The sequence below is a fragment of the Colobus angolensis genome, unplaced genomic scaffold (genome assembly GCF_000951035.1).
Source record: "Colobus angolensis palliatus isolate OR3802 unplaced genomic scaffold, Cang.pa_1.0 Scaffold28, whole genome shotgun sequence".
NCBI classification, from domain to species: domain Eukaryota; kingdom Metazoa; phylum Chordata; class Mammalia; order Primates; family Cercopithecidae; genus Colobus; species Colobus angolensis.
Genome location: NW_012116043.1, coordinates 3,061,124 through 3,076,837, shown reverse-complemented (window position 1 = coordinate 3,076,837; position 15,714 = coordinate 3,061,124). Strand labels below are relative to the sequence as shown.

Genomic DNA, 15,714 nt, shown 5'->3' with positions numbered 1-15,714 from the left:
CGCGGTGGCTCACGCCTGTAATCCCAGCACTTTGGGAGGCCAAGGCAGGCGGATCATGAGGTCAAGAGGTTGAGATCATCCTGGCCAATATGAAACTCCATCTTTACTAAAAACACAAAAATTAGCTGGGCGTGGTGGCGCATGCCTATAATCCTAGGTACTTGGGAGGCTGAGGCAGGAGAATTGCTTGAACCCAGGAAGCAGAGGTGGGAGTGAGCAGAGATCACGCCACTGCACTCCAGTCTGGCCACAGAGTAAGACTCCATCTCAAAAAAAAAAAAGACAGATGAACTGTGACACTGGCTTCTTCTGATTAGCATCATGAACTGTGATATGACATGGCCATGAAAATGGAGTGCAGCTTATCACAACAATGTGGACGGATCCCACAAATACAATATGAAGTAACACCAGCAAGACTAAATCAAACAAAACTACAGAGAGTATGCTTGCATTCAAGTAAAGTCCAAAACCAGACCAAACTAATCCCGGTGTTTAGGGATGGGTATGAGGGAGTGACACTATCAAAAGCAAAGCAAGCCGGGACCAGACACAGTTTCTTCTGCAGGGACTTCGGGGCAGATGAGCTTTCACTCTTTTTCACGTGGGGCGATCGCACGCATGTTCATCTTAGTTACATATTTGATTGCATGTGTCTTACACTTTCCTCAAAGTGAGCAATATTTCACAAAAAAACAGAAATCAAAGACTCTGGATGGAAAGTGCAAAGCGAGGGGTTGCAGCAGGTGGAGTCCAGGAGCCTGGGAACAGACAGTAGAAGGAAATCCCAAGGACAGGGGAGACTTGGCTGTTCCCAGAGCTGCCAAGGGATCCTGGCTGCAATGGGCTTTCAGCCAAGTCAGGTCAGCATGACCTCCACCTGCCTGCCAGGAGGCCAGACAGGGCCAAGATGATCCGGCACAAGAATTTCCACCGGGCTCTGAGGCCTGGGCATCTGGGCTGGTGGCTGCCGGGAGGTCCAGGCAGGGGGAGGCAAAAGAGGAAAGGCCCCCACCTGCCACTCCATCCAGCCTCCCGTTTCCACCTGACCAGCCGTAAGACCCCAGGGTTTCCACAATCTTTCTGGCCCAAGGGACGAGGCAGGGATCAGATCCACCATCCCTTCCCATGTGATGGCACCGGCGTGGGCATAGGCTGGCCGAAGGCTGCTGAAGGATGGTCACATCACTGCTCAAAGGCAAGGAACGAGAGCTAGGAATTTTAGAAAGCAGGTGGAGGAAGGGGCCAGGAGGAATCGCAGGCTTCTTCAACCCAGGAGGTTCAAACTCGCACTGTAACTGCCAGGCTGGGAGCGGCGGGAGGGTCCAGGCCCCCACCCCAGCTCATCAGAAACACTCTGCTCCAATCTGATTCACACAATGAGGCTTTTGTGTGGGAGACTGTGGGAAGAACATGTGCACTCCTGAGAAAGCAATCAGACAAATCCAAACCAAGGGCCGTCCTGCCAAAAGCACCCGCCTGGCCCCTTTACAGATGCCAGTGTCCTGAAAGACCGAGCAAAAAGAAAAGGGCTGGAGAGCAGGCCTGGATCAAAGAGGAAAAACACATAAGGCAACCAGATGCAGGATGCAACCTTGGATTCAAAAAAAATTTTTTTTTTTTTTTTTGAGATGGAGACTCACTCTGTCGCCCAGGCTGGAGTGTAGTGGCGCGATCTTGGCTCACTGCAACCTCCCGCCTCCTGGGTTCAAGCGATTCTCCTGCCTCAGCCTCTCAGGTAGCTGGGACTACAGGTGCGCACCACCATGCCTGGCTAATTTTTGTATTTTTAGTAGAGACAGGGTTTCACCGTGTTGGCCAGGATGGTCTCAATCTCTCGACCTCGTGATCCACCCGCCTCGGCCTTCCAAAGTGCTATGATTACAGGCATGAGCCACCATGCCCGGCCAATTCAAAATTTTTTAATGAACAACTACCACAAAAAGTGTTATTGGGACCGTAAGGGAATCTGAACGCAGACTGAGTGTCAGATTAAAGGTGTGGATCCTCGTGGCCTTCCTCAGTGGGGTCATGGTCTGCGGTCATGGAGAAGGAAGTCCTTGTCCTCAGGATGCACCCAAAAGGCTCAGAAACGAGAGAGAGAGAGAGAGAGAGAACGTACATACAGCAACTTGTACTTTTCTTGCCATTTTTACAAAATAAAATTTTTGAAAATAGAACCTTGGGTGATGGGGTGGTGGAAGAACACACTGGGTTGCTTTATTTTAAAAGCTGGTGCCTCCCTCATGAGAACGGCAGAACGAGCCGTGGTACATCCGCACCGTGGAACGTTTCCAGGCATCTGGAGAATCAGAGCGTGATCATCACCAGAAAATCCCGGTCGACTGAGGAAAACACGGACAAGCGATGACAGCGTGAGAAACCCACGGCACAGCAAAGCGTGCATAGTGTGGTCCCATTTCAGCAAACTGCTGACAGATGGATCCCTCTCTGTGTCTGTGTCTATCAGGTTAAGATGTTGGAAACAGCAAGCCCTTATGTGACACTTGCCAAGTTGCTATTCGAAGTGTCTGACATGAGCCAATTCTGCCACCTTAAAAGCCCTATGTAGGATATGCTTTTATTAACTTCATTTTACAGAAAAGTAAAAAAGGCACAGAGAGGGTGAGTCACGTGCCTGAGGCACCCAACTGGGAAGTGGCCAAGCCAGGATTTGAACCTGGGCTGCCTGCCTCCAAAGTCCATACACTGGGGTCCACCTGAGCTGCTAGAAGCTGAAGCCCTGCCAAAGGCTAGAGAGAAGCCTGGGATACACTGCAGGGTACACCCGGTGGCTAGGATTCCAGATCCACTCCTCCACGGCTGCATCTGGGCAGCTCATCCCTCCCACCCCTACCTCATCCTCTCTCTGCCCACAGCACACCCCTGCGGCCTCTCACCTCGGGTGGACAAAGCCTGAACTTTGGCACACCAGCCCTGACATCTCTCCCACTTTTTAAAAAACGGCTCGTCCCAGTCCTGCCGCCACGATGTGAACAGGCAGGGGTATCCATGGCACCTTGGGAACTTCCTGTCTGAAGGACATTCGTTAATGACTTCCTCCTGCACCCACCCAGGCCCCTTCCACCCCTGCTTCCCGGGCCCCCCTGGCCTCCATCCAGCTAGCCTGGGACAGTCAGCCCCACCCAGCACTCGCTGCTAACTATCTCCGTGGCCTTGAGTATCCTACAGAATTTGGTTCTGTAGGCCTATAGAATTTGGTTCCCAAAAGAAAAATAAAAGATGGAACTGAGCTTCAGAACCCAAGTCAGTTCAGATCTAATAATCTGACAGCTGATGAAACTTTCCCCGTTAAAGCGATTAGGCCAGGTACAGTGTGACTCATGAGTGTAATCCCGGCACTTTGTAAGGTCGAGGTGGGAGGATTGCTTAAGGCCAGGAGTTCAAGGCCAGCCTGGGCAACATAGCAAGACCCCTGTCTCTACAAAAAATTTAAAACTTAGCTGGGCATGGTGCACACCTGTAGTCCCAGTTATTCAGGAGGCCAACATAGGAGGATCGATTGAGCCTGAGTGGTTGAAGCTGCAATGAGCCGTAATCACATCACTGCATTCCAGCTTGGGTGACAGAGTGAGACTCTGTCTCAAAAAATCTAAATAAATAAATAATAAAGGTCGGGCACTGTGGCATATGCCTATCATCCCAGCACTTTGGCAGGCCGAGGTGGGTGGATCATTTGAGGTCAGGAGTTCCAGACTAGCCTGGCCAACCTGGCGAAACCCCGCCTCTACTAAAAATACAAAAATTAGCTGGGCGTGGTGGTGCATGCCTGTAATCCCAGCTACTTGGGAGGCTGAGGCAGGAGAATCGCTTGAACCTGGGAGGCAAAGGTTGCAGTGAGCTGAGATCGCACCATTGCACTCCAGCCTGGGCAACAAGAGAGAAACTCTGTCTCAAAATAAACAAATAAATACATAATAAATAAACAGCTAGTAAGCTACTACCTCCTCAAGAGGCCTTGGTAAACAAAATAATCAGCCAAACAAAATCATCTCTAATACTGTAACAGCCAAAGACAGTGAAAGGCAATGCGGGGATGAAGTGGGAAGCTACTTGGGGGCAAAGGAGCCCAGCCCCATTTTTGCTGCCTATGGCCCTCTCATCTCCCTGCCAACAGCCCCTCCTTTTTACCTTTAGGGAACCACCCCACTCCTACATGAGTCTGTATGGGCAAGAACAACTTCCCTCCCTGGCTCCAAATGGCCAGGCGACCCAAGGCTGACCAATCACAGCAGTCCATTACTCGAGCCACAGCAATTGGCCCAAGGATGCACATGTGATCCCAGCCCAGCCAATCACAGCCAATGAGCATTGACTCCATAACCTGTCCCAGTCACTGAGAAAATTATTTAATTCTCCTTCAATATCCCTCAGGAAGATTCCCTTCCAGGAGCTTCTGGGAATTCCAAAGCAGTCAGTTTCTCCCTGACGTGGTGCAGATGCCATTTATTTTCTAAGCATCAGAGGAAGCCACTGGCAAGTGAGACTGAGACGTACATACAAAAACATAGGAATCTAATTCTAGAATCGCATTCAGCCTGTCTGGATGCCCTGTCACGGGACTCAGGAGGAACAGCAGGGTCACAAGAAACTCACTCCCTACATTGACACTAACCAAGTCTACTTAGGAGCGTCGCTGCTGTTTTCCTTTTTTTTAATTGAGTGCATGTAGATGATTTTGCATAAATGACATGCTTATGGGCCACACCTCCACATTCCTGCACAGAGCAAAATCACCAGCAGAATGGACCTCGGTCTCCTGACTCAGCCTCGCACAGTCCTGCTAACGAGAACAAAGTGAAACATAAAGGACTCCATTCCTTTTTTTTTTTTTTTTTTGAGATGGAATCTCACTGTCACCCAGGCTGGAGTGCAGTGGCGCAATCTCAGCTCACTGCAACCTCCACCTCCTGAGTTCAAACAGTCCTCCGCCTCAGCCTCCCAAGTAGTTGGGACTACAGGTGTGTGCCACCATGCCCAGCTAATTTTTGTGTTTTTAGTAGAGATGAGGTTTCACCATGTTGGCCAGGCTGGTCTCGAACTCCTGACCTCAAGTGATCCACCCACCTCAGCCTCCTAGAGTGCTGGGATTACAGGCATGACACTGCTCCTGGCCCATAAATGGTTCCATTCTAAATAATGAACCTCGGTTTAAATGCTCAGGGAGAGAAACACTCCCAACCCCAGCCCCATCCAAGAGACCTGATGGGACCAAGACGCCAACAGGAGGATCCCTGCTTCCTCCTGGAGGCAGGAGGTAGCCCCAGAAACAGCCTCCACGCTTCCTGTGGCCCCTCCACCAGGACAGGTGCTGTCTCTTTATCCACCATCCACAGACAGCCTTGATGACATCTTTATACCCCCATGTCCCTTCCTTCTGGCCACTCCACCTGCATGCTGAGGCAGGAAAGGGGTCAATCAGAAGCCACCAAAGCTCAGACAGGGAAACACCCCAGCACTGGAACCAGGCAGAAGTCACCGAAATCCAGATGGAGTGTGTTAAGACTCAGGCCTACAATCTGTGGAGGCATCCCAGGGATCCAGGCTTCGGGATGCTCCCCAGGGCATATGACCTCGCTTACCCCTCGCTACAGCCCGAGGAGGGAGGCCCAGGGAAGCAAACCCGGCAGGGTTATGCAACTCACCCACAGCCACAGAGATAGGCAGTGCAAGAGCCACTGTTAAACTCAGGGAACCTGGCTCCAAAGTCCACGCTGTGGAGGACCCCCACTGGGGCCTCTCTCTGCCTCAGCCCAAGGTCCTACCCTAAGCGGTCCTCTGACATGGACAAAGGTCTCCAACTATGGAATGCAGCCATGAACGAGACAGATATAGTCTCTGTCCTCATGGAACTCACACAAGTGGATGAGATAATTTCAGAGACTGTTAAGGGCTCAGAAGGGAATAGCATGGAATGGTTATAACACAGATGGCACAAGCCAGGCATGGTGGCTCACGCCTGTAATCCCAGCACTTTGGGAAGCTGAGATAGATGGATCACCTGAGGTCAGGAGTTCGAGACCAGCTTGACTAACACGGTAAGACCCCATCTCTACTAAAAATACAAAATTAGCTGGGCATGGTGGCGCATGCCTGCTACTCAAGAGGCAAAGCTGGAGAGTGGCTTGAACCAGGGAGGAGGAGGTTGCAGTGAGCCAAGATGGGGCCATTGCCCTCCAGCCTAAAAACCACACAGATGGCACAGACAGTGGACGTGGGGAGCAACTGTCCATTGAGTGTGGTGGGCAGTCAGGCGGTGTCTTCTTCAAAAGGTTACATTTAAGCTTCAAAAGTTTACATTTAAACATAAAAGAGGAACCAAGCATAAGAGCCAGGGGGACAAAAAGACGGTCCAGGCAGAAGGAAAAGCAAGTCCAAAAGCCCTGAGCCAGGACAGCGCGTGACGTGTTGGAGGAAAAGGAAGGCCTGTGAGGTTGCAGTGGGGTGAGAATGCTGAGCTGAGATGGGCAGGGCCCGTGAAAATGAGGCCTACAGCTTTGATACCAAATGCAGGAAGATTTTATTCAGCTTCGTGAAATGATCCGATTTGCATAGGGTTGTTTTGTTTTGTTTTGTTTTGTTTTGGAGATGGAGTCTTGCTCTGTCTCCCAGGCTGGAGTGCAATGGTGCAATCTCGGCTCGCTGCAACCTCCGCGTAGCTGGAATTACAGGCACATGCCACCCTGCCTGGCTAATTTTTGTATTTTTAGTAGAGACGAGGTTTCACCATGTTGGCCAGGCTGGTCTTGAACTCCTGACCTCGGGTGATCCACCCACTTCGGCCTGCCTAAGTGCTGGGATTACAGGCGTGAGCCACTGCGCCCGGCCCAATTTGCGTGTTTTAAAGAGCATCCTGGCTTTGATGGGGAGAAGTGACAACAGTGTAGTATGAATCAGCAGAGCGAACGGCCCCATGAGGACACTGCAGCACCCACTGGGAAACAACGGTGGCAGCTCGGTCTGGGGCGATGGCTGTGGCAGGTGGAGGAGTAGGTCCCATCCCCCTGCACAGGACCACAACCTGCGACTGGTCACGAACCATCCTTTGAAACAACTCTTGTCTTTTAAACATCCTTTCAATAAATATTTGAGAACCTGAGACTATGTGCTAGGCATGGTTCCAGGGGCTTCAGTCATGGCAACAAACAACACAAAGGTCCCTGCTGTCATGGTCCGACATTCTCATGGGAAGAAATAGACAATAAACAATCAACATGATACACAGGGAAGTTCCAGGGTATCTCAGTGGCTGACAGGGCCACAGAGAAGCAGAGCGGGTAAGAAGGGCTGGGAGCACAGGGGGAGGAGGGGGAATCTGCATGATGCACAAACAGAGTTGGGGGGTCTCCGTGAGCAAGTCAGAGCTGAACAGAGACCTACAGGAGATGAGAGGGCTTGTGTCACGAGAAAGCTAAGGCAAATGATTGGGCCTGTGGGGCCGAGGAATGGCCAGGAGGCCATTGTGCAAGGGAAAAGGGAATGGGGACGTCGCCAGAAAAGTGGCAGGGGTGGACTGCACAGGTCCTCGGCTGGGTTAGGACCTGGCTGTGACTCCTAGGGGATGGGTCTGGCCATGTCAGGGCTTTGAGCGGAGGAGGTGAGCTAAGTGCGGTTTTGATGGGCTCCTGTGGCTGTTTATTGAGAAACCCCACTGGGGAGCACCGGTGAACACAGAGAGGCCAGTGAGGAGGCGGATGCAGGAATCCAGGGGAAAGGTGATGGTGCCTTGGACCAGAGGTGATGGCGCCTCGGGCGTGGTAAGAAGCAGTTGGAATCTGGGTATATTTAGATGAAGCCATAAAACTTTCTGACACGTTCGTTGAAGGAAGTGGAGAGAACAGTCAAGGCTGAGTGCAAGATGTTGGCCCAGGCAACTGGAAGATGGGGGGGGAGGCTCCTGATGGAGTGGGAAGCTAGTGGGAGCCACAGGTGTGGCCGGGGGTGATGAGGAGCCAGCCGGGACAAGCGTGAGCTTTGACCCCGAGTTGAGATATGGATGCCATTGGATGCTCAGGGGTGGGATTCAGGGGAAAGGTCTGGGCCCAGGGATACCAATTTGGGAGTAGTCAGGACAGAGACGCCATTCAGACGTGAGGCTGGAGGAGCTCACCCCAGGGATGAGGGATGAGGACGCACAGAAAGGATGCCCAGGGCTCCACCAGTAGGAGGCAGGAGGCCAAGGAAATGAGGAGGCATCAGCAGGCAAGATGAGAGCAGCCAGGAAGGCAGGAGGAAAACCCAAATAATGGAGATTTAAAGAGCCTCAAGGGTCCTTCTAGAAGGTTCCAGAGAAAGTGGAAGGAACTTCACGCAAAATGTCAGGAAGCGAACAAGGTCAGGCCCCTCCTGTTCCTTCCCCCTCCCCAGCACAGGCAATCAGTGAACACTAAGAAACAATGGAGTGGAGGGAAAGAAAACAAGAAAATTAAGACGGCCATGCCTTGGGCCACGAGGCTTCCTGGAACCCTGGGCCTGGGGAGCTTCTGAGCAGGCGGAGTGGCTCCATATCTCACCCAGGCTTTGGGAGGAAAATCGCCCGACACCTGCGGGGAGCCAGCCCCTGGGCCGTGTAAGGGGGCCAGCGGAGCCCAAAGTCACATTCAAACAGGGGGAGGCAGACGAGGTGAATAAAAGGGATTGTTTTTGTTTTGTGTTTTTGATTTTTGACCAAGCCCTAGTGTTGAATTCTCCGCACAATTACTGTGTTTGTGGTATCAGAGCTGCTAACACCTCCCGGAGCAGGAGGCCTGAACCGAACACTCCTCCACAGACTCCTCCAGGCCCAAGACGTAAACCACAGACTCTCTGGGCTCAGCCTCGCGGGGAGTGGCTTATGGCCTCAGGGGCCTCTCTTCTGCTGACCACAGACATGGAATCACCCTCTGGACACTAAGGAACCTCCATGCAGGACCCAGGGATGACAGTGCCAACAAGCCTGCAGCAAATCGCCACTGGGACCAAGACTCATCCAGGAAAAACACCTTCATGGAGCAAGCCCTCCACAAGGTGGGGCGGGGGGACTCACTTCCATCGCATTTGCTAGAAACCGAAAGCCAGGGTAAGGCGATTCCAGGTGGCTGAGCTTCACCACGTTCTAATTGATCGGGGTGCATCTCCCGGTGGAGGTACAGCAAGTACCGGCCATTCCAGGAAGGGACAGGGAATATTTCCTGGAAACCCCGGGTGCCGGGCCTGGCCCTGGAAAGGCCAGACAACAGCGGGACACATCAACCTGTATGTGCAGACAGCAACACACACGGACGTGCATAAACACGCGTGTTCACGTGTGTCCGCGTGCGTGTACAGACACGCCATGTGCGCCTGCGTCAACAGATGTGGGCACATACCAACACAGGTGTCTGCACACATCATCATGTGGTCACACATCAAGGCAGGCGTGCACACAGGTGTGTGTCACTGTTTTCACCATCAACACGTATGTACACGCACCAACACACGTGTGTGCAAACACACACTCATGAAGACAGGGAGAGGCAAATCCACCAGGAGCAAATAAACTAGACCCAGGCAAACTAAAAATAGCCCCTGTTTTTCAGCCGTCGCCAGGGAGTAAGTTGAAGTTGTCTCTCACATGCCAGAAGGAGTAGGAAGTTCGATGGCAGGAAAGAGGAAGAAAAACAAAACAGAACTGGCACACACCTGTGATCCGAGCTCTCCTCTGGGGAGCCACCTCCCCACCCGTGACCAGTGATCAGTTCGAGGGCTTTGTCCCACGCGTCCAGACATGGGGGTCCTACAGGAAACGCCCGGTAGCTAGAGACACCGGACCTCCCTCACTGGGAGCCCTGGGCTAGGAAGAGATGGCCTCCCCGGGAGCCTCACTTGGTGCCTGTGATTGAAGAACACGTCCCTGGTCTCAGACTCGCCCCAGAAGGGAGAGGCCGGGGTGCACTCTGCACCAGCAATGTTTGGCGGGGTGATTATCAGGACAAAGGCCTCAAAGGGACCCTGCTGTTCCCTGGTGATACACAGAAAAGGAAGGGGCAGCCCAGGAAGACATTATAAGAAGGGCCCCCCCACCGCCCACCTTAAGCATGCAGTCGACCTGCTCAGACACCTGGAGAACCGGGAGGACGCAGTCTGCAGAGGCCGCCGGGACCGGCTGTGGAGTCGAGCCCCCCAGCTTGAAATCCTGATTCAACCACTTGGAGCTGTGTGACACGGCGCAAGTTACTTTCCGGCTCTTTGCATCCATTTCCCTCAATAAAACAAGACACAATAGTACCTATTTTAGATACTAAAAGAAATAATGCACTTAAACACTTAGAACAGTGTCCAGCCACAACGAGTGCCCATTGAGTGTTATCTCTCATGAACCCCCACCTTTTAACTGATTGACAAAGATTTCCCAAAAGGCACAAACTCAGGGACAGTGGGTGCCGTCCCTGGCTGGCCCTGGTGCCTGGGCTCCCTGAGGCTCACTGTGCGGCTCTGGCTGAGGGAGGCAGGGGTGAGACAAAGAGCCTGAGGCCAGGGCTGGGGGTCGCACACGCCTCATTCATTCTGTAACCCGACTGGTGAAGGGTTGGCAAGGAGCTCAGGTGCTGCTATGGCCCTCAGGGACGCTGCAGTGACAGTGATGGGAAAGCCCCTGTCGCAGCAGACACAGGGGTATCAGGAAAAAAGCATGCAGGCAAAGATGACCTAAGGTTTTTGCCTCTACCCCTGGGGAAACAAATGGAGGTGCCGTTTACTGCGACAGGGACCATAGGCGGGGGCAGCCCAGCAGCGGGATAAGGCAGCCGAGGTTGAGTCCAACTAGAAAACCAACTTAAAGACAGCAGAGGGGACCCAGGTTCTCTCCTGGACATGGAAGAAGGCCATGAGGCCTATCATTGAAGATGGTGGCCTTGGAAAATGGCCCCTTCCCTGCAGCCCAGCTGCAGTGAGGGGCCTCTCCCCACGTCCACCAGCTGGGCCTTCCTTGGAGGACCAGAGACACACGGGAACTTGGATGTGTGCTCCCCAGGACTTGAACCGGGCCTTCGTTACTCACCCACATACTTAAGCACAGCTGCACGCCAGGCTCAGATCCAGGGAATGAGAGCAAGAGTCCCCGTTCTCACGGCATCTGCCTCTGGGACAGACACCTTCATACACACACACACACACACACACACACACACACACACACCAGTGAGGTCACTTGCGGCAAATTACTCTCTTCATCTTGTCTCCTTAACGGACACTGATGACAACAAGTCATATGTCACGGCCCTCTGCAGGGACTAAACGAGACGACTTTCACAAAGGTGCTTTGAACCCTGACTGGTGCACAGGAAGCCGCCCGTGAGTGGATGCCGTGAAGGTCACAATCGCGACCCTTAGTGTGTCCATCCAAACACCTCTCTCCAATCCTCCCCACTGGTGGAAAGGAGAAGAAATGGGTCGCACTTCCCCAAAGCCTCTCCAAGCAACCTCGACCACGGGGTCCCTTTGCAGTGTGCCTCCTTGGTCCGTGTGGCGCACTCATCCGGCCAGTCTTTGGGGAAAGCTATGTATCTATTCATCTGTAACTTTTTTTTTAAGAGATGGGATTTCACTCTGTTGCCCAGGTTGGAGTACAGTGGCACAAACACAGCTCACTGCAGCCTCGAGCTCCTGGGCTCAAGAGATCCTCCCACCTCAGCCTCTCGAGTAGCTAGGACTATAGGTGCATACCACCATGTGCCAGCTTAGTTTTTTTATTATTATGATTTTTGTAGAGATGGGGTCTCACTATGTTGCCCAGGATAGTCTTGAATTCATGGGTTCAAGTGACCCTCCCACCTCAGCCCCGTAAAGTGCTGGGATTGCAAGCGTGAGCCACCATGCTTGGCCTTCTAATTTTTAATCAAACACGTAGCATGTGGATATATTTCCTTTGTTAAAACAAAAAATAGAAGCATTACAGATAAAATATTAGGTTTCCTTTGTCCACACCCCCAGTGTCCTGCCTTCTCTCATGAGAGTATCCACTTCTGTTAGTCTCACCTCTCCCAAACTTAACATTTACGTATTCTAATATTAAGCCATTGAAAATAATGGCAGGGCACGGTGGCTCACACCTACAATCCCAGTGCTTTGGAGGGCCAAGGCAGGAGGATCACTTAGGGCCAGGAGTACGAGACCAGCCTGGGTAACACAGTGAGACCTTGTCTCTACAAAAATAAAAATAAAAACTGAAAGAAAATATAGAATATTGTTTGGTGGGGTTTTTTTTAAACATAAATAGTACCAGAGCTTTTTTCAATTAGTAATTAGTAAAAAAGGAATTACTTTTTTTGATTAGTAATTAATTTTTTCAATTATGGCCTACCCATGCTGAGACATATATCTAAGTTTCTTCTTTTTTTGAGACGGAGTCTCACTCCATCACCCAGACTGGAAGGCAGTGGTGCGATCTTGGTTCACTGCAACCTCAGCCTCCCAGGTTCAAGCTATTCTCCTGCTTCGGCCTCCCGAGTAGCTGGGATTACAGGCATGCACCACCATGTCCAGCTAATTTTTGTATTTTTTAGTAGAGACGCGGTTTAGCCATGTTGGCCAGGCTGGTCTCAAACTCCTGACCTCGGGTGATCTGGTGAATAACAAAGACATGGTTCAGATCCCTGGGGGCACACATCCAGGTTCTGTGACAAGGACAAAGACATGAAATGTGGACAAGAAGTCATTCTTAAGAAATTCAGTCTAAAGAAGCAGGCCAAGGGGGAAAAGATGTCAACTAGTGTGACAATATCCACATCTTCACTCCAGCTCATCATTGAAGATGGAGGCCTTGGAAGATGACCATCCCTTTTTTGCAACCCAGTGAGGGGCCTTTCCCCATGTCCACCAGCTGGGCCTTCCTTGGAAGACCAGAGACACACGGGAACTTGGCTACCAAAAAATGGTAATGATAAATCAGTAATCACCAGTGATGGCAGAGATAGGGGAAGTGGCATAGTCCCATACCTTGTGAGTGGATGTAGCAACAGAGCTGCGCAGAGGGCAATTTGGCCATAATCTTCAAAACTCAAACTGAGCACACCTGCTCCCAAGGCCCCACTTCTAGAAATCCACCCTATGGAAATGTTCATGAACCACACGAAGAGGGATGTGTCGGGATATCGCTGTCATTTGTGACAGAGAAAATGATCAGTCAGTGGAGAAACAGGTAAACAAGTCTATAACCATTCAAAGGAATACCAGCAGTGATGAAGGAAAACGCGGGGTACATTTATTGCTGAGACATGGAAAATTTTTCAGATAATATCTTTGAATTGAAAAGCAAATTGCAAGGTAATTACACATGTTCAAGTTCATTTGCACTTAGTTCAAGTTATGTAAAATATATGTATTGATATGTATACATACAGGCTCTTGGTACACAGAAAAGGGTCTAGAAAGATCCACACCAATGATGGTGATAATAGCTGAGGAGGAGAATAAAATGGGGGAAACTTTCTCTTTTTCCTCCATTTGAACTCTTTTTACGAGCAAGTATTCATATATTTTATATAAAGTCGTCCCTCAGTGTCAGAAGGGAATTGGTTCCAGGACCCCCATAGATACCAAGACCTGCAGATGCTCAAGTCCCCGACATAAAATGCTGTGATATTTGCATATCACCTATGCACATCCTCCCGTATTCTTTAAATCATCTCTATGTTACTTATAATACCTATTACGATGCAAATGCTATGTCAATAGTTGTTATACAGTATTGTTTTTATGTCTATTTTTTTTGTTGTATTGTTATTTGGGGGGATTTTTTCTGAATACTTTCAATGTGCAGTTGATTGAATCCATGGATGCAGAACCTGCAGACACAGAGGGCCAACTGCAGGGACTCCTGTCACTAACCAAAAAGCATATTAAAAAAAATCAAAGCACAAGGCCTCCCATTCAAGTTGCACACAGACTCATGCAGCCAAAGAAAACACCAGCGGGCAGTCCCTGCTTATGCGCGTGTCTCTCCCACCCTGTCCCCTGAACACAGGCTCTCTTCTTCCATGCTAAGGCACTTGGCTGCTGCTCCAGCCTGGGCGGTTCCAGAAGTGGTCGTCTTGGGCTGGGCGTGTCTTCCTGCCTTCACGCCACTCAGCCCCAGACCAATAATAGCCTTTGGGATATCCACAGAAGGATGCTGGGAGGCTCCTGCTCAACTTTAAGCCAGATGCTCCTAGCTCCAGGACAATTGAGGACAATGTGGTTTTCCTCTTTAGAAGCCCAGGAGAGGAGTGGGGAAATTTGGTGGTGCATGCATGTGTGGTACACGCACACACACACGCACACACATCCTACCGACTTCCTTAACCTGATGACATCCTGAGAAAGAAAACACCTTGAAATAAGCCCCCGAATAACTGAGTTGGCGAGACTCTTTACCTGGCATAAATCCCACCACCCCCACACTCCCAAAGCAAAATACTAGGTGCTCACTCACAGCACAGGGTCACATGCTCGCACTGCCTGAGTGACAGTCCCTCCAGGGACCCTGCATACACACTGTGGGGTCCTGGCACTGCAGCAGCCACAAGGCTGTTACTGACACACACGTTTCAGTATGAGTAGGCCACAGAAATAAAACTCCCAAAGTGTAACAGAGAAAGACTCTGAGCTGTCATGGGGAGGAAGAGGCCATTCTGTTGCTTTTCCTGCCATCCCCAGAGACAGTGTCACCCTCCACCGGGACCTCTCTGCAATCAGACTACAGGCTTTGACAGGATAAGATTTGAAAAATCAAAAATAGACACAACATGGCCAAGATGCCCTAGACAACTGCTCACCCAGAGACCTTGAGAGAGAGGCCACATGTTGCTCCATATTTAAAGCCAGCTAGCTGGGTCCCAAGAAGTGGCAGCCAGATCTAAGCAGACGTATGCTTCATTCATTCACTCATTCATTCACTCTGTAAATGAGGGAACAGACATGAAATGTGGACAAGGAGCTGTTCTTAAGAAACTCAGTCTACAGAGGCATCTTTTCCCCAAGGGGGAAAAGATGTCCATTAGCGTGACAATGTCCACATCTTCACCCCAGCTCAGCATCTGGCTGGAACTTTGATAACAGTGAGCCCCAGTTTCCCCTTCCCTCCACTGCAGGTGCTGGCTCCAGGGCTTCAAAACTCTAAATGACTTTTAGCTCAAATGTGATACTCTGCAATCTCCAAGTCCCTCCCTAACTCCAGGCTCATTCAAACATTGGCACCCAGGGCAGAGTCTGTCCATCTGCAGACCAGCTGACCGCCTAATCTGTCTCCCTGGTTGAAAGGGCAATAGTGTGGATCAGAGGAAAGACCTCAGGCTGCCTGCACTCAGAGGACCTTGGGCTGGTGCCTGTCTCTGCATGAATCTGGGGAGAAAAGCGGCTTATAGTTTCCAGACTGAATCATGAAGGCAGTGAGCAGGGAGAACAGGGTCGCGCATTCTACCTCCTGGAAAGGGTTCTTATGGGGGGATTCTGGGCAGCAGAGGATGCTCAGCTGAGCACCTACCATGTGAGCTGGGCACCCACGTGGGCCTCACAGAAGGTTCCTGTCCTCCCGGGCTCACAGGATACAAGCAAAGTGCAGCTCTAATTTTACCGGACCCTGCTACCGGCTTCTGTGAAAGCAGGCGTCGCACTCCGGGGCTCCTTCGGGCGGCACCACGGAAGCAACCCGTCCACACTCCTGATCTGTAGTGGGCGCCCAGACCCTTTGGCGGGGCG

At 51.2% G+C, this 15,714-nt stretch overlaps 1 protein-coding gene across 4 annotated transcripts in view; it reads right to left on the bottom strand.

Annotated features, from left to right (window-relative positions):
- SCARB1 (scavenger receptor class B, member 1) overlaps positions 1-15,714 on the bottom strand; it is an 85,749-nt gene that overhangs the window by 69,050 nt on the left and 985 nt on the right. The window lies entirely within an intron of this gene.